This window comes from Haliotis asinina, chromosome 13, assembly GCF_037392515.1.
Source record: "Haliotis asinina isolate JCU_RB_2024 chromosome 13, JCU_Hal_asi_v2, whole genome shotgun sequence".
Classification (NCBI taxonomy): Eukaryota; Metazoa; Mollusca; class Gastropoda; order Lepetellida; family Haliotidae; genus Haliotis; species Haliotis asinina.
In genome coordinates this window covers 1,430,500-1,450,948 of record NC_090292.1, presented here as the reverse complement: position 1 = coordinate 1,450,948, position 20,449 = coordinate 1,430,500, and the positions used below count along the sequence as shown (strand labels likewise).

The following is a 20,449-nucleotide window of genomic DNA, read 5'->3' as shown; positions in this document are numbered from 1 at the left end:
TTGCTTACATGTTTGAGGGATATAGCGACTGGATGCATCGAATTAGCATGTGTCCTATTTTGTTCAAGAAACAATTTCTATGAGAAATGGGATGCAGGGTATGTGTGTGTGTGTGTGTGTGTGTGTGTGTGTGTGTGTGTGTGTGTGTGTGTGTGTGTGTGTGTGTGTGTGTGTGTGTGTGTGTGTGTGTGTGTGTGTGTGTGTGTGTGTGTGTGTGTCTGTGTGTGTAAAGTTCGTAATGTGTTGATTAAAGGCTGTTGTATTAAGGCCAGGCATGACTTGTCACACTTTACGGAAATGTTGAATATGCCCTAAAGTCACATTGTGCAGGAATTACAGCAGGCATGCACAAATAACAGGATGGGGTTAAGCCATGCCTGCAAACACTGACACAGTCTTTCTTAAAAAGTTCGGTACAAAGCGTAATCGAATAGTGGTCTCGACCCGCAGATTCATTCAAATTACAACATCTATTCAATCCATTTGTGACAAATGCGTTTGCTTAACCAGTCAAGCGATACATTAACGGTATATATTACATTACAGTAACTTACTACATAGGTAAGAGATTGTATGCTGTGTATATATATTATTGAGGTGGTTAAATCAGTTTGATTATTTTGTCGACTAAGTTGAAGGTCAGAAGACGACCCCAGTCCAGATGTTGTCTGAGAAGTCAGCAGAATATCGAGAGTAAAAGAATATCTCAATTTCTCATGGTCTCCATTTCTCATGATCTCGCGTCTCATGAACTAACATAACAATTCCCACCATCCTTTTTCTTATGATTTCCATTTCCCACGATCTCCTTTCCCTCAATCTTACTCCCCCCCCCCCCACCGTGCCCATCTCACATGATCCCATTTCCCACGATCTCCTTTCCCTCAATCTTACTCCCCCCCCCCCCCACCGTGCCCATCTCACATGATCTGCCTTCCCATGACCTCCTTCTCTCAATCTTGCTTTCCCACCGTGCCCATCTCACATGTTCTGCCTTCCCATGACCTCCTTCCTAATGACGTTTCTGTCTACCATGATCTGCCTCTACATGAACTACCTCTCTAATTAATATCATATCTATTTCCAACAATGTCCCATTCGTAAGACATTCCTTCTGGTGATTGCCCTTTCCCTCGGTCTCTCTTTCCAAGCACACACATTGTCAACGATCTCCCTTTATTATCCCAAACTGTGTGAGGTCAAATTGTATCCTAGGAGATATTCCTTTCACAGCAGATTTTGTACAATGCCCTGACAATGCTATGATGTCACGAACTTGATGACATCACAATGCTATGACATCGCTGCACTGCAAGTCTAAAGACAGTGCTGTGTTCAGACATGTACATTTTTTATGATAAACAGTATCGCACCGTCGTGTCTTTTGATAACAGATAGCAAATATATCAACACTCGTAAAATATTTTACCTCATCGACTCATGGTGATATATTGGATATCAAAACACACTTGGATGAGATTCTCTTTTTCTAATCTTCTGCGTGTCCTACGATCTCCCTTTCTTATGACTTCAATGATTTTCCTTTTCTCCCTCTCTGTCCGGTGCACCATCTTCCCTTGTTCCTGCTTCACGCTGTTCTTTCCTTTATTTGTTGAATGTGATCTCGCCACCCCACGTAAAGGCATCCAGTAACACAAACCTGTAATTGTTGTTCACAATAGCAATCTCCTGACTGTCTGGTCTTCACTTGTATATTTTCACACATTAAACCATAACATGGCAATTGCCATCGATAATGGAAACACTAATCAGTCATAATTTTGTCAGGGTTTCATCGTTTCAGTATCTCGAGAAACGGTTCAACTCCCGCGTTGCCAGACTGACAGGGACCAGCATAATGATTCTCAAACAAGTAAGTACGGTAAACACCATACTGATTGCCAGCAAGTAGATGCTGAAAAGAGCATGATTACTGTCACAAAATTAGATTCTGTAAAACCATGATGATTGTTAACAAGTAGGTAGTGCAAACATCATGATGATTGTTAACAAGTAGGTATTGTAAACACCGTAATGATTGTTAACAAGTAGGTAGTGTAAACATCATGATGATTGTTAACAAGTAGGTAGTGTAAACATCATGATGATTGTTAACAAGTAGGTAGTGTAAACATCATGATGATTGTTAACAAGTAGGTGTTGTAAACACAGTGTTGATTGTTAACAAGTAGGTAGTGTAAACATCATGTTGATTGTTAACAAGTAGGTAGTGTAAACACCGTGTTGATTGTTAACAAGTAGGTGTTGTAAACATCATTTTGATTGTTAACAAGTAGGTAGTGTAAACATCATGATGATTGTTAACAAGTAGGTATTGTAAACACCGTGTTGATTGTTAACAAGTAGGTAGTGTAAACATCATGATGATTGTTAACAAGTAGGTAGTGTAAACATCATGATGATTGTTAACAAGTAGGTAGTGTAAACATCATGATGATTGTTAACAAGTAGGTAGTGTAAACATCATGATGATTGTTATCAAGTAGGTAGTGTAAACATCATGATGATTGTTAACAAGTAGGTATTGTAAACACCGTAATGATTGTTAACAAGTAGGTATTGTAAACACCGTGTTGATTGTTAACAAGTAGGTAGTGTAAACATCATGTTGATTGTTAACAAGTAGGTAGTGTAAACATCATGATGATTGTTAACAAGTAGGTGTTGTAAACACAGTGTTGATTGTTAACAAGTAGGTAGTGTAAACATCATGTTGATTGTTAACAAGAAGGTATTGTAAACACCGTGTTGATTGTTAACAAGTAGGTGTTGTAAACATCATTTTGATTGTTAACAAGTAGGTAGTGTAAACATCATGATGATTGTTAACAAGTAGGTATTGTAAACACCGTAATGATTGTTAACAAGTAGGTAGTGTAAACATCATGATGATTGTTAACAAGTAGGTATTGTAAACATCATCTTGATTGTAAACAAGTAGGTAGTGTAAACATCATGATGATTGTTAACAAGTAGGTAGTGTAAACATCATGATGATTGTTAACAAGTAGGTATTGTAAACACCGTAATGATTGTTAACAAGTAGGTGTTGTAAACACCGTGTTGATTGTTAACAAGTAGGTAGTGTAAACATCATGATGATTGTTAACAAGTAGGTAGTGTAAACATCATGATGATTGTTAACAAGTAGGTAGTGTAAACATCATGATGATTGTTAACAAGTAGGTAGTGTAAACATCATGATGATTGTTAACAAGTAGGTAGTGTAAACATCATGATGATTGTTATCAAGTAGGTAGTGTAAACATCATGATGATTGTTAACAAGTAGGTAGTGTAAACATCATGATGATTGTTAACAAGTAGGTGGTGTAAACATCATGATGATTGTTAACAAGTAGGTGTTGTAAACACAGTAATGATTGTTAACAAGTAGGTAGTGTAAACATCATGATGATTGTTAACAAGTAGGTGTTGTAAACACCGTAATGATTGTTAACAAGTAGGTAGTGTAAACATCATGATGATTGTTAACAAGTAGGTATTGTAAACACCGTAATGATTGTTAACAAGTAGGTAGTGTAAACATCATGATGATTGTTAACAAGTAGGTGTTGTAAACACAGTGTTGATTGTTAACAAGTAGGTAGTGTAAACATCATGTTGATTGTTAACAAGTAGGTAGTGTAAACACCGTGTTGATTGTTAACAAGTAGGTGTTGTAAACATCATTTTGATTGTTAACAAGTAGGTAGTGTAAACATCATGATGATTGTTAACAAGTAGGTATTGTAAACACCGTAATGATTGTTAACAAGTAGGTAGTGTAAACATCATGATGATTGTTAACAAGTAGGTAGTGTAAACATCATGATGATTGTTAACAAGTAGGTAGTGTAAACATCATGATGATTGTTATCAAGTAGGTAGTGTAAACATCATGATGATTGTTAACAAGTAGGTATTGTAAACACCGTAATGATTGTTAACAAGTAGGTAGTGTAAACACCGTAATGATTGTTAACAAGTAGGTAGTGTAAACATCATGATGATTGTTAACAAGTAGGTATTGTAAACATCATGATGATTGTTAACAAGTAGGTGTTGTAAACACAGTGTTGATTGTTAACAAGTAGGTAGTGTAAACATCATGTTGATTGTTAACAAGTAGGTAGTGTAAACACCGTGTTGATTGTTAACAAGTAGGTGTTGTAAACATCATTTTGATTGTTAACAAGTAGGTAGTGTAAACATCATGATGATTGTTAACAAGTAGGTATTGTAAACACCGTAATGATTGTTAACAAGTAGGTAGTGTAAACATCATGATGATTGTTAACAAGTAGGTAGTGTAAACATCATGATGATTGTTATCAAGTAGGTAGTGTAAACATCATGATGATTGTTAACAAGTAGGTAGTGTAAACATCATGATGATTGTTAACAAGTAGGTATTGTAAACATCATGATGATTGTTAACAAGTAGGTGTTGTAAACACAGTGTTGATTGTTAACAAGTAGGTAGTGTAAACATCATGTTGATTGTTAACAAGTAGGTAGTGTAAACACCGTGTTGATTGTTAACAAGTAGGTGTTGTAAACATCATTTTGATTGTTAACAAGTAGGTAGTGTAAACATCATGATGATTGTTAACAAGTAGGTATTGTAAACACCGTAATGATTGTTAACAAGTAGGTAGTGTAAACATCATGATGATTGTTAACAAGTAGGTAGTGTAAACATCATGATGATTGTTATCAAGTAGGTAGTGTAAACATCATGATGATTGTTAACAAGTAGGTATTGTAAACATCATGATGATTGTTAACAAGTAGGTGTTGTAAACACCGTAATGATTGTTAACAAGTAGGTATTGTAAACACCGTAATGATTGTTAACAAGTAGGTAGTGTAAACATCATGATGATTGTTAACAAGTAGGTGTTGTAAACACAGTGTTGATTGTTAACAAGTAGGTGTTGTAAACATCATTTTGATTGTTAACAAGTAGGTAGTGTAAACATCATGATGATTGTTAACAAGTAGGTATTGTAAACACCGTAATGATTGTTAACAAGTAGGTAGTGTAAACATCATGATGATTGTTAACAAGTAGGTAGTGTAAACATCATGATGATTGTTATCAAGTAGGTAGTGTAAACATCATGATGATTGTTAACAAGTAGGTATTGTAAACATCATGATGATTGTTAACAAGTAGGTGTTGTAAACACCGTAATGATTGTTAACAAGTAGGTATTGTAAACACCGTAATGATTGTTAACAAGTAGGTAGTGTAAACATCATGATGATTGTTAACAAGTAGGTGTTGTAAACACAGTGTTGATTGTTAACAAGTAGGTAGTGTAAACATCATGTTGATTGTTAACAAGTAGGTAGTGTAAACACCGTGTTGATTGTTAACAAGTAGGTGTTGTAAACATCATTTTGATTGTTAACAAGTAGGTAGTGTAAACATCATGATGATTGTTAACAAGTAGGTAGTGTAAACATCATGATGATTGTTATCAAGTAGGTAGTGTAAACATCATGATGATTGTTAACAAGTAGGTAGTGTAAACATCATGATGATTGTTAACAAGTAGGTAGTGTAAACATCATGATGATTGTTAACAAGTAGGTAGTGTAAACATCATGATGATTGTTAACAAGTAGGTAGTGTAAACATCATGATGATTGTTAACAAGTAGGTATTGTAAACACCGTAATGATTGTTAACAAGTAGGTAGTGTAAACATCATGATGATTGTTAACAAGTAGGTATTGTAAACATCCTGATGATTGTTAACAAGTAGGTATTGTAAACACCGTAATGATTGTTAACAAGTAGGTAGTGTAAACATCATGATGATTGTTAACAAGTAGGTAGTGTAAACATCATGATGATTGTTAACAAGTAGGTAGTGTAAACATCATGTTGATTGTTAACAAGTAGGTAGTGTAAACATCATGATGATTGTTAACAAGTAGGTGTTGTAAACACCGTAATGATTGTTAACAAGTAGGTAGTGTAAACATCATGATGATTGTTAACAAGTAGGTAGTGTAAACATCATGATGATTGTTAACAAGTAGGTAGTGTAAACATCATGATGATTGTTATCAAGTAGGTAGTGTAAACATTATGATGATTGTTAACAAGTAGGTAGTGTAAACATCATTTTGATTGTTAACAAGTAGGTATTGTAAACATCATGATGATTGTTAACAAGTAGGTATTGTAAACACCGTAATGATTGTTAACAAGTAGGTAGTGTAAACATCATGATGATTGTTAACAAGTAGGTATTGTAAACATCATGATGATTGTTAACAAGTAGGTATTGTAAACACCGTAATGATTGTTAACAAGTAGGTAGTGTAAACATCATGTTGATTGTTAACAAGTAGGTAGTGTAAACACCGTGTTGATTGTTAACAAGTAGGTGTTGTAAACATCATTTTGATTGTTAACAAGTAGGTAGTGTAAACATCATGATGATTGTTAACAAGTAGGTATTGTAAACACCGTAATGATTGTTAACAAGTAGGTAGTGTAAACATCATGATGATTGTTAACAAGTAGGTAGTGTAAACATCATGATGATTGTTAACAAGTAGGTAGTGTAAACATCATGATGATTGTTATCAAGTAGGTAGTGTAAACATCATGATGATTGTTAACAAGTAGGTATTGTAAACACCGTAATGATTGTTAACAAGTAGGTAGTGTAAACACCGTAATGATTGTTAACAAGTAGGTAGTGTAAACATCATGATGATTGTTAACAAGTAGGTATTGTAAACATCATGATGATTGTTAACAAGTAGGTGTTGTAAACACAGTGTTGATTGTTAACAAGTAGGTAGTGTAAACATCATGTTGATTGTTAACAAGTAGGTAGTGTAAACACCGTGTTGATTGTTAACAAGTAGGTGTTGTAAACATCATTTTGATTGTTAACAAGTAGGTAGTGTAAACATCATGATGATTGTTAACAAGTAGGTATTGTAAACACCGTAATGATTGTTAACAAGTAGGTAGTGTAAACATCATGATGATTGTTAACAAGTAGGTAGTGTAAACATCATGATGATTGTTATCAAGTAGGTAGTGTAAACATCATGATGATTGTTAACAAGTAGGTAGTGTAAACATCATGATGATTGTTAACAAGTAGGTATTGTAAACATCATGATGATTGTTAACAAGTAGGTGTTGTAAACACAGTGTTGATTGTTAACAAGTAGGTAGTGTAAACATCATGTTGATTGTTAACAAGTAGGTAGTGTAAACACCGTGTTGATTGTTAACAAGTAGGTGTTGTAAACATCATTTTGATTGTTAACAAGTAGGTAGTGTAAACATCATGATGATTGTTAACAAGTAGGTATTGTAAACACCGTAATGATTGTTAACAAGTAGGTAGTGTAAACATCATGATGATTGTTAACAAGTAGGTAGTGTAAACATCATGATGATTGTTATCAAGTAGGTAGTGTAAACATCATGATGATTGTTAACAAGTAGGTATTGTAAACATCATGATGATTGTTAACAAGTAGGTGTTGTAAACACCGTAATGATTGTTAACAAGTAGGTATTGTAAACACCGTAATGATTGTTAACAAGTAGGTAGTGTAAACATCATGATGATTGTTAACAAGTAGGTGTTGTAAACACAGTGTTGATTGTTAACAAGTAGGTAGTGTAAACATCATGTTGATTGTTAACAAGTAGGTAGTGTAAACACCGTGTTGATTGTTAACAAGTAGGTGTTGTAAACATCATTTTGATTGTTAACAAGTAGGTAGTGTAAACATCATGATGATTGTTAACAAGTAGGTAGTGTAAACATCATGATGATTGTTATCAAGTAGGTAGTGTAAACATCATGATGATTGTTAACAAGTAGGTAGTGTAAACATCATGATGATTGTTAACAAGTAGGTAGTGTAAACATCATGATGATTGTTAACAAGTAGGTAGTGTAAACATCATGATGATTGTTAACAAGTAGGTAGTGTAAACATCATGATGATTGTTAACAAGTAGGTATTGTAAACACCGTAATGATTGTTAACAAGTAGGTAGTGTAAACATCATGATGATTGTTAACAAGTAGGTATTGTAAACATCATGATGATTGTTAACAAGTAGGTATTGTAAACACCGTAATGATTGTTAACAAGTAGGTAGTGTAAACATCATGATGATTGTTAACAAGTAGGTAGTGTAAACATCATGATGATTGTTAACAAGTAGGTAGTGTAAACATCATGTTGATTGTTAACAAGTAGGTAGTGTAAACATCATGATGATTGTTAACAAGTAGGTGTTGTAAACACCGTAATGATTGTTAACAAGTAGGTAGTGTAAACATCATGATGATTGTTAACAAGTAGGTAGTGTAAACATCATGATGATTGTTAACAAGTAGGTAGTGTAAACATCATGATGATTGTTATCAAGTAGGTAGTGTAAACATTATGATGATTGTTAACAAGTAGGTAGTGTAAACATCATTTTGATTGTTAACAAGTAGGTATTGTAAACATCATGATGATTGTTAACAAGTAGGTATTGTAAACACCGTAATGATTGTTAACAAGTAGGTAGTGTAAACATCATGATGATTGTTAACAAGTAGGTATTGTAAACATCATGATGATTGTTAACAAGTAGGTATTGTAAACACCGTAATGATTGTTAACAAGTAGGTAGTGTAAACATCATGATGATTGTTAACAAGTAGGTAGTGTAAACATCATGATGATTGTTAACAAGTAGGTAGTGTAAACATCATGTTGATTGTTAACAAGTAGGTAGTGTAAACACCGTGTTGATTGTTAACAAGTAGGTGTTGTAAACATCATTTTGATTGTTAACAAGTAGGTAGTGTAAACATCATGATGATTGTTAACAAGTAGGTATTGTAAACACCGTAATGATTGTTAACAAGTAGGTAGTGTAAACATCATGATGATTGTTAACAAGTAGGTAGTGTAAACATCATGATGATTGTTAACAAGTAGGTAGTGTAAACATCATGATGATTGTTAACAAGTAGGTAGTGTAAACACCGTGTTGATTGTTAACAAGTAGGTGTTGTAAACACAGTGTTGATTGTTAACAAGTAGGTAGTGTAAACATCATGATGATTGTTAACAAGTAGGTATTGTAAACACCGTAATGATTGTTAACAAGTAGGTAGTGTAAACATCATGATGATTGTTAACAAGTAGGTAGTGTAAACATCATGATGATTGTTAACAAGTAGGTAGTGTAAACATCATGTTGATTGTTAACAAGTAGGTAGTGTAAACACCGTGTTGATTGTTAACAAGTAGGTGTTGTAAACATCATTTTGATTGTTAACAAGTAGGTAGTGTAAACATCATGATGATTGTTAACAAGTAGGTAGTGTAAACATCATGATGATTGTTAACAAGTAGGTAGTGTAAACATCATGATGATTGTTAACAAGTAGGTAGTGTAAACATCATGATGATTGTTAACAAGTAGGTATTGTAAACACCGTAATGATTGTTAACAAGTAGGTAGTGTAAACATCATGATGATTGTTAACAAGTAGGTAGTGTAAACATCATGATGATTGTTAACAAGTAGGTAGTGTAAACATCATGATGATTGTTAACAAGTAGGTAGTGTAAACATCATGATGATTGTTAACAAGTAGGTATTGTAAACATCATGATGATTGTTAACAAGTAGGTAGTGTAAACATCATGATGATTGTTAACAAGTAGGTATTGTAAACATCATCTTGATTGTAAACAAGTAGGTAGTGTAAACATCATGATGATTGTTAACAAGTAGGTAGTGTAAACATCATGATGATTGTTAACAAGTAGGTATTGTAAACACCGTAATGATTGTTAACAAGTAGGTGTTGTAAACACCGTGTTGATTGTTAACAAGTAGGTAGTGTAAACATCATGATGATTGTTAACAAGTAGGTAGTGTAAACATCATGATGATTGTTAACAAGTAGGTAGTGTAAACATCATGATGATTGTTAACAAGTAGGTAGTGTAAACATCATGATGATTGTTAACAAGTAGGTAGTGTAAACATCATGATGATTGTTATCAAGTAGGTAGTGTAAACATCATGATGATTGTTAACAAGTAGGTAGTGTAAACATCATGATGATTGTTAACAAGTAGGTGGTGTAAACATCATGATGATTGTTAACAAGTAGGTGTTGTAAACACAGTAATGATTGTTAACAAGTAGGTAGTGTAAACATCATGATGATTGTTAACAAGTAGGTGTTGTAAACACCGTAATGATTGTTAACAAGTAGGTAGTGTAAACATCATGATGATTGTTAACAAGTAGGTATTGTAAACACCGTAATGATTGTTAACAAGTAGGTAGTGTAAACATCATGATGATTGTTAACAAGTAGGTGTTGTAAACACAGTGTTGATTGTTAACAAGTAGGTAGTGTAAACATCATGTTGATTGTTAACAAGTAGGTAGTGTAAACACCGTGTTGATTGTTAACAAGTAGGTGTTGTAAACATCATTTTGATTGTTAACAAGTAGGTAGTGTAAACATCATGATGATTGTTAACAAGTAGGTATTGTAAACACCGTAATGATTGTTAACAAGTAGGTAGTGTAAACATCATGATGATTGTTAACAAGTAGGTAGTGTAAACATCATGATGATTGTTAACAAGTAGGTAGTGTAAACATCATGATGATTGTTATCAAGTAGGTAGTGTAAACATCATGATGATTGTTAACAAGTAGGTATTGTAAACACCGTAATGATTGTTAACAAGTAGGTAGTGTAAACACCGTAATGATTGTTAACAAGTAGGTAGTGTAAACATCATGATGATTGTTAACAAGTAGGTATTGTAAACATCATGATGATTGTTAACAAGTAGGTGTTGTAAACACAGTGTTGATTGTTAACAAGTAGGTAGTGTAAACATCATGTTGATTGTTAACAAGTAGGTAGTGTAAACACCGTGTTGATTGTTAACAAGTAGGTGTTGTAAACATCATTTTGATTGTTAACAAGTAGGTAGTGTAAACATCATGATGATTGTTAACAAGTAGGTATTGTAAACACCGTAATGATTGTTAACAAGTAGGTAGTGTAAACATCATGATGATTGTTAACAAGTAGGTAGTGTAAACATCATGATGATTGTTATCAAGTAGGTAGTGTAAACATCATGATGATTGTTAACAAGTAGGTAGTGTAAACATCATGATGATTGTTAACAAGTAGGTATTGTAAACATCATGATGATTGTTAACAAGTAGGTGTTGTAAACACAGTGTTGATTGTTAACAAGTAGGTAGTGTAAACATCATGTTGATTGTTAACAAGTAGGTAGTGTAAACACCGTGTTGATTGTTAACAAGTAGGTGTTGTAAACATCATTTTGATTGTTAACAAGTAGGTAGTGTAAACATCATGATGATTGTTAACAAGTAGGTATTGTAAACACCGTAATGATTGTTAACAAGTAGGTAGTGTAAACATCATGATGATTGTTAACAAGTAGGTAGTGTAAACATCATGATGATTGTTATCAAGTAGGTAGTGTAAACATCATGATGATTGTTAACAAGTAGGTATTGTAAACATCATGATGATTGTTAACAAGTAGGTGTTGTAAACACCGTAATGATTGTTAACAAGTAGGTATTGTAAACACCGTAATGATTGTTAACAAGTAGGTAGTGTAAACATCATGATGATTGTTAACAAGTAGGTGTTGTAAACACAGTGTTGATTGTTAACAAGTAGGTGTTGTAAACATCATTTTGATTGTTAACAAGTAGGTAGTGTAAACATCATGATGATTGTTAACAAGTAGGTATTGTAAACACCGTAATGATTGTTAACAAGTAGGTAGTGTAAACATCATGATGATTGTTAACAAGTAGGTAGTGTAAACATCATGATGATTGTTATCAAGTAGGTAGTGTAAACATCATGATGATTGTTAACAAGTAGGTATTGTAAACATCATGATGATTGTTAACAAGTAGGTGTTGTAAACACCGTAATGATTGTTAACAAGTAGGTATTGTAAACACCGTAATGATTGTTAACAAGTAGGTAGTGTAAACATCATGATGATTGTTAACAAGTAGGTGTTGTAAACACAGTGTTGATTGTTAACAAGTAGGTAGTGTAAACATCATGTTGATTGTTAACAAGTAGGTAGTGTAAACACCGTGTTGATTGTTAACAAGTAGGTGTTGTAAACATCATTTTGATTGTTAACAAGTAGGTAGTGTAAACATCATGATGATTGTTAACAAGTAGGTAGTGTAAACATCATGATGATTGTTATCAAGTAGGTAGTGTAAACATCATGATGATTGTTAACAAGTAGGTAGTGTAAACATCATGATGATTGTTAACAAGTAGGTAGTGTAAACATCATGATGATTGTTAACAAGTAGGTAGTGTAAACATCATGATGATTGTTAACAAGTAGGTAGTGTAAACATCATGATGATTGTTAACAAGTAGGTATTGTAAACACCGTAATGATTGTTAACAAGTAGGTAGTGTAAACATCATGATGATTGTTAACAAGTAGGTATTGTAAACATCATGATGATTGTTAACAAGTAGGTATTGTAAACACCGTAATGATTGTTAACAAGTAGGTAGTGTAAACATCATGATGATTGTTAACAAGTAGGTAGTGTAAACATCATGATGATTGTTAACAAGTAGGTAGTGTAAACATCATGTTGATTGTTAACAAGTAGGTAGTGTAAACATCATGATGATTGTTAACAAGTAGGTGTTGTAAACACCGTAATGATTGTTAACAAGTAGGTAGTGTAAACATCATGATGATTGTTAACAAGTAGGTAGTGTAAACATCATGATGATTGTTAACAAGTAGGTAGTGTAAACATCATGATGATTGTTATCAAGTAGGTAGTGTAAACATTATGATGATTGTTAACAAGTAGGTAGTGTAAACATCATTTTGATTGTTAACAAGTAGGTATTGTAAACATCATGATGATTGTTAACAAGTAGGTATTGTAAACACCGTAATGATTGTTAACAAGTAGGTAGTGTAAACATCATGATGATTGTTAACAAGTAGGTATTGTAAACATCATGATGATTGTTAACAAGTAGGTATTGTAAACACCGTAATGATTGTTAACAAGTAGGTAGTGTAAACATCATGTTGATTGTTAACAAGTAGGTAGTGTAAACACCGTGTTGATTGTTAACAAGTAGGTGTTGTAAACATCATTTTGATTGTTAACAAGTAGGTAGTGTAAACATCATGATGATTGTTAACAAGTAGGTATTGTAAACACCGTAATGATTGTTAACAAGTAGGTAGTGTAAACATCATGATGATTGTTAACAAGTAGGTAGTGTAAACATCATGATGATTGTTAACAAGTAGGTAGTGTAAACATCATGATGATTGTTATCAAGTAGGTAGTGTAAACATCATGATGATTGTTAACAAGTAGGTATTGTAAACACCGTAATGATTGTTAACAAGTAGGTAGTGTAAACACCGTAATGATTGTTAACAAGTAGGTAGTGTAAACATCATGATGATTGTTAACAAGTAGGTATTGTAAACATCATGATGATTGTTAACAAGTAGGTGTTGTAAACACAGTGTTGATTGTTAACAAGTAGGTAGTGTAAACATCATGTTGATTGTTAACAAGTAGGTAGTGTAAACACCGTGTTGATTGTTAACAAGTAGGTGTTGTAAACATCATTTTGATTGTTAACAAGTAGGTAGTGTAAACATCATGATGATTGTTAACAAGTAGGTATTGTAAACACCGTAATGATTGTTAACAAGTAGGTAGTGTAAACATCATGATGATTGTTAACAAGTAGGTAGTGTAAACATCATGATGATTGTTATCAAGTAGGTAGTGTAAACATCATGATGATTGTTAACAAGTAGGTAGTGTAAACATCATGATGATTGTTAACAAGTAGGTATTGTAAACATCATGATGATTGTTAACAAGTAGGTGTTGTAAACACAGTGTTGATTGTTAACAAGTAGGTAGTGTAAACATCATGTTGATTGTTAACAAGTAGGTAGTGTAAACACCGTGTTGATTGTTAACAAGTAGGTGTTGTAAACATCATTTTGATTGTTAACAAGTAGGTAGTGTAAACATCATGATGATTGTTAACAAGTAGGTATTGTAAACACCGTAATGATTGTTAACAAGTAGGTAGTGTAAACATCATGATGATTGTTAACAAGTAGGTAGTGTAAACATCATGATGATTGTTATCAAGTAGGTAGTGTAAACATCATGATGATTGTTAACAAGTAGGTATTGTAAACATCATGATGATTGTTAACAAGTAGGTGTTGTAAACACCGTAATGATTGTTAACAAGTAGGTATTGTAAACACCGTAATGATTGTTAACAAGTAGGTAGTGTAAACATCATGATGATTGTTAACAAGTAGGTGTTGTAAACACAGTGTTGATTGTTAACAAGTAGGTAGTGTAAACATCATGTTGATTGTTAACAAGTAGGTAGTGTAAACACCGTGTTGATTGTTAACAAGTAGGTGTTGTAAACATCATTTTGATTGTTAACAAGTAGGTAGTGTAAACATCATGATGATTGTTAACAAGTAGGTAGTGTAAACATCATGATGATTGTTATCAAGTAGGTAGTGTAAACATCATGATGATTGTTAACAAGTAGGTAGTGTAAACATCATGATGATTGTTAACAAGTAGGTAGTGTAAACATCATGATGATTGTTAACAAGTAGGTAGTGTAAACATCATGATGATTGTTAACAAGTAGGTAGTGTAAACATCATGATGATTGTTAACAAGTAGGTATTGTAAACACCGTAATGATTGTTAACAAGTAGGTAGTGTAAACATCATGATGATTGTTAACAAGTAGGTATTGTAAACATCATGATGATTGTTAACAAGTAGGTATTGTAAACACCGTAATGATTGTTAACAAGTAGGTAGTGTAAACATCATGATGATTGTTAACAAGTAGGTAGTGTAAACATCATGATGATTGTTAACAAGTAGGTAGTGTAAACATCATGTTGATTGTTAACAAGTAGGTAGTGTAAACATCATGATGATTGTTAACAAGTAGGTGTTGTAAACACCGTAATGATTGTTAACAAGTAGGTAGTGTAAACATCATGATGATTGTTAACAAGTAGGTAGTGTAAACATCATGATGATTGTTAACAAGTAGGTAGTGTAAACATCATGATGATTGTTATCAAGTAGGTAGTGTAAACATTATGATGATTGTTAACAAGTAGGTAGTGTAAACATCATTTTGATTGTTAACAAGTAGGTATTGTAAACATCATGATGATTGTTAACAAGTAGGTATTGTAAACACCGTAATGATTGTTAACAAGTAGGTAGTGTAAACATCATGATGATTGTTAACAAGTAGGTATTGTAAACATCATGATGATTGTTAACAAGTAGGTATTGTAAACACCGTAATGATTGTTAACAAGTAGGTAGTGTAAACATCATGATGATTGTTAACAAGTAGGTAGTGTAAACATCATGATGATTGTTAACAAGTAGGTAGTGTAAACATCATGTTGATTGTTAACAAGTAGGTAGTGTAAACACCGTGTTGATTGTTAACAAGTAGGTGTTGTAAACATCATTTTGATTGTTAACAAGTAGGTAGTGTAAACATCATGATGATTGTTAACAAGTAGGTATTGTAAACACCGTAATGATTGTTAACAAGTAGGTAGTGTAAACATCATGATGATTGTTAACAAGTAGGTAGTGTAAACATCATGATGATTGTTAACAAGTAGGTAGTGTAAACATCATGATGATTGTTAACAAGTAGGTAGTGTAAACACCGTGTTGATTGTTAACAAGTAGGTGTTGTAAACACAGTGTTGATTGTTAACAAGTAGGTAGTGTAAACATCATGATGATTGTTAACAAGTAGGTATTGTAAACACCGTAATGATTGTTAACAAGTAGGTAGTGTAAACATCATGATGATTGTTAACAAGTAGGTAGTGTAAACATCATGATGATTGTTAACAAGTAGGTAGTGTAAACATCATGTTGATTGTTAACAAGTAGGTAGTGTAAACACCGTGTTGATTGTTAACAAGTAGGTGTTGTAAACATCATTTTGATTGTTAACAAGTAGGTAGTGTAAACATCATGATGATTGTTAACAAGTAGGTAGTGTAAACATCATGATGATTGTTAACAAGTAGGTAGTGTAAACATCATGATGATTGTTAACAAGTAGGTAGTGTAAACATCATGATGATTGTTAACAAGTAGGTATTGTAAACACCGTAATGATTGTTAACAAGTAGGTAGTGTAAACATCATGATGATTGTTAACAAGTAGGTAGTGTAAACATCATGATGATTGTTAACAAGTAGGTAGTGTAAACATCATGATGATTGTTAACAAGTAGGTATTGTAAACACCGTAATGATTGTTAACAAGTAGGTAGTGTAAACATCATGATGATTGTTATCAAGTAGGTAGTGTAAACATCATGATGATTGTTAACAAGTAGGTAGTGTAAACATCATGATGATTGTTAACAAGTAGGTAGTGTAAACATCATGATGATTGTTATCAAGTAGGTAGTGTAAACATTATGATGATTGTTAACAAGTAGGTAGTGTAAACATCATTTTGATTGTTAACAAGTAGGTAGTGTAAACATCATGATGATTGTTAACAAGTAGGTAGTGTAAACATCATGATGATTGTTATCAAGTAGGTAGTGTAAACATTATGATGATTGTTAACAAGTAGGTAGTGTAAACATCATTTTGATTGTTAACAAGTAGGTATTGTAAACATCATGATGATTGTTAACAAGTAGGTATTGTAAACACCGTAATGATTGTTAACAAGTAGGTAGTGTAAACACCGTAATGATTGTTAACAAGTAGGTAGTGTAAACATCATGATGATTGTTAACAAGTAGGTGTTGTAAACACCGTAATGATTGTTAACAAGTAGGTAGTGTAAACATCATGATGATTGTTAACAAGTAGGTAGTGTAAACATCATGATGATTGTTATCAAGTAGGTAGTGTAAACATCATGATGATTGTTAACAAGTAGGTAGTGTAAACATCATGATGATTGTTAACAAGTAGGTAGTGTAAACATCATGATGATTGTTATCAAGTAGGTAGTGTAAACATTATGATGATTGTTAACAAGTAGGTAGTGTAAACATCATTTTGATTGTTAACAAGTAGGTATTGTAAACATCATGATGATTGTTAACAAGTAGGTATTGTAAACACCGTAATGATTGTTAACAAGTAGGTAGTGTAAACATCATGATGATTGTTAACAAGTAGGTAGTGTAAACATCATGATGATTGTTAACAAGTAGGTATTGTAAACACCGTAATGATTGTTAACAAGTAGGTAGTGTAAACATCATGATGATTGTTAACAAGTAGGTATTGTAAACACCGTAATGATTGTTAACAAGTAGGTAGTGTAAACATCATGATGATTGTTAACAAGTAGGTGTTGTAAACACAGTGTTGATTGTTAACAAGTAGGTAGTGTAAACATCATGTTGATTGTTAACAAGTAGGTAGTGTAAACACCGTGTTGATTGTTAACAAGTAGGTGTTGTAAACATCATTTTGATTGTTAACAAGTAGGTAGTGTAAACATCATGATGATTGTTAACAAGTAGGTAGTGTAAACATCATGATGATTGTTATCAAGTAGGTAGTGTAAACATCATGATGATTGTTAACAAGTAGGTAGTGTAAACATCATGATGATTGTTAACAAGTAGGTAGTGTAAACATCATGATGATTGTTAACAAGTAGGTAGTGTAAACATCATGATGATTGTTAACAAGTAGGTAGTGTAAACATCATGATGATTGTTAACAAGTAGGTATTGTAAACACCGTAATGATTGTTAACAAGTAGGTAGTGTAAACATCATGATGATTGTTAACAAGTAGGTATTGTAAACATCATGATGATTGTTAACAAGTAGGTATTGTAAACACCGTAATGATTGTTAACAAGTAGGTAGTGTAAACATCATGATGATTGTTAACAAGTAGGTAGTGTAAACATCATGATGATTGTTATCAAGTAGGTAGTGTAAACATCATGATGATTGTTAACAAGTAGGTATTGTAAACATCATGATGATTGTTAACAAGTAGGTGTTGTAAACACCGTAATGATTGTTAACAAGTAGGTGTTGTAAACACAGTAATGATTGTTAACAAGTAGGTAGTGTAAACATCATGATGATTGTTAACAAGTAGGTGTTGTAAACACCGTAATGATTGTTAACAAGTAGGTAGTGTAAACATCATGATGATTGTTAACAAGTAGGTATTGTAAACACCGTAATGATTGTTAACAAGTAGGTAGTGTAAACATCATGATGATTGTTAACAAGTAGGTGTTGTAAACACAGTGTTGATTGTTAACAAGTAGGTAGTGTAAACATCATGTTGATTGTTAACAAGTAGGTAGTGTAAACACCGTGTTGATTGTTAACAAGTAGGTGTTGTAAACATCATTTTGATTGTTAACAAGTAGGTAGTGTAAACATCATGATGATTGTTAACAAGTAGGTGTTGTAAACACCGTAATGATTGTTAACAAGTAGGTAGTGTAAACATCATGATGATTGTTAACAAGTAGGTAGTGTAAACATCATGATGATTGTTATCAAGTAGGTAGTGTAAACATCATGATGATTGTTAACAAGTAGGTGTTGTAAACACCGTAATGATTGTTAACAAGTAGGTATTGTAAACATCATGATGATTGTTATCAAGTAGGTAGTGTAAACATTATGATGATTGTTAACAAGTAGGTAGTGTAAACATCATTTTGATTGTTAACAAGTAGGTATTGTAAACATCATGATGATTGTTAACAAGTAGGTATTGTAAACACCGTAATGATTGTTAACAAGTAGGTAGTGTAAACATCATGATGATTGTTAACAAGTAGGTAGTGTAAACATCATGATGATTGTTAACAAGTAGGTATTGTAAACACCGTAATGATTGTTAACAAGTAGGTAGTGTAAACATCATGATGATTGTTAACAAGTAGGTATTGTAAACACCGTAATGATTGTTAACAAGTAGGTAGTGTAAACATCATGATGATTGTTAACAAGTAGGTGTTGTAAACACAGTGTTGATTGTTAACAAGTAGGTAGTGTAAACATCATGTTGATTGTTAACAAGTAGGTAGTGTAAACACCGTGTTGATTGTTAACAAGTAGGTGTTGTAAACATCATTTTGATTGTTAACAAGTAGGTAGTGTAAACATCATGATGATTGTTAACAAGTAGGTAGTGTAAACATCATGATGATTGTTATCAAGTAGGTAGTGTAAACATCATGATGATTGTTAACAAGTAGGTAGTGTAAACATCATGATGATTGTTAACAAGTAGGTAGTGTAAACATCATGATGATTGTTAACAAGTAGGTAGTGTAAACATCATTTTGATTGTTAACAAGTAGGTAGTGTAAACATCATGATGATTGTTAACAAGTAGGTATTGTAAACACCGTAATGATTGTTAACAAGTAGGTAGTGTAAACATCATGATGATTGTTAACAAGTAGGTATTGTAAACATCATGATGATTGTTAACAAGTAGGTATTGTAAACACCGTAATGATTGTTAACAAGTAGGTAGTGTAAACATCATGATGATTGTTAACAAGTAGGTAGTGTAAACATCATGATGATTGTTAACAAGTAGGTGTTGTAAACACCGTAATGATTGTTAACAAGTAGGTGTTGTAAACACAGTAATGATTGTTAACAAGTAGGTAGTGTAAACATCATGATGATTGTTAACAAGTAGGTGTTGTAAACACCGTAATGATTGTTAACAAGTAGGTAGTGTAAACATCATGATGATTGTTAACAAGTAGGTATTGTAAACACCGTAATGATTGTTAACAAGTAGGTAGTGTAAACATCATGATGATTGTTAACAAGTAGGTGTTGTAAACACAGTGTTGATTGTTAACAAGTAGGTAGTGTAAACATCATGTTGATTGTTAACAAGTAGGTAGTGTAAACACCGTGTTGATTGTTAACAAGTAGGTGTTGTAAACATCATTTTGATTGTTAACAAGTAGGTAGTGTAAACATCATGATGATTGTTAACAAGTAGGTATTGTAAACACCGTAATGATTGTTAACAAGTAGGTAGTGTAAACATCATGATGATTGTTAACAAGTAGGTAGTGTAAACATCATGATGATTGTTAACAAGTAGGTAGTGTAAACATCATGATGATTGTTATCAAGTAGGTAGTGTAAACATCATGATGATTGTTAACAAGTAGGTATTGTAAACACCGTAATGATTGTTAACAAGTAGGTAGTGTAAACACCGTAATGAT

General features: G+C 32.6%; 1 pseudogene; it reads left to right on the top strand.

Annotated features, from left to right (window-relative positions):
• The window catches only part of LOC137260319 (sodium-coupled monocarboxylate transporter 1-like), a 220,105-nt pseudogene that overhangs the window by 46,504 nt on the left and 153,152 nt on the right, over positions 1-20,449 (top strand).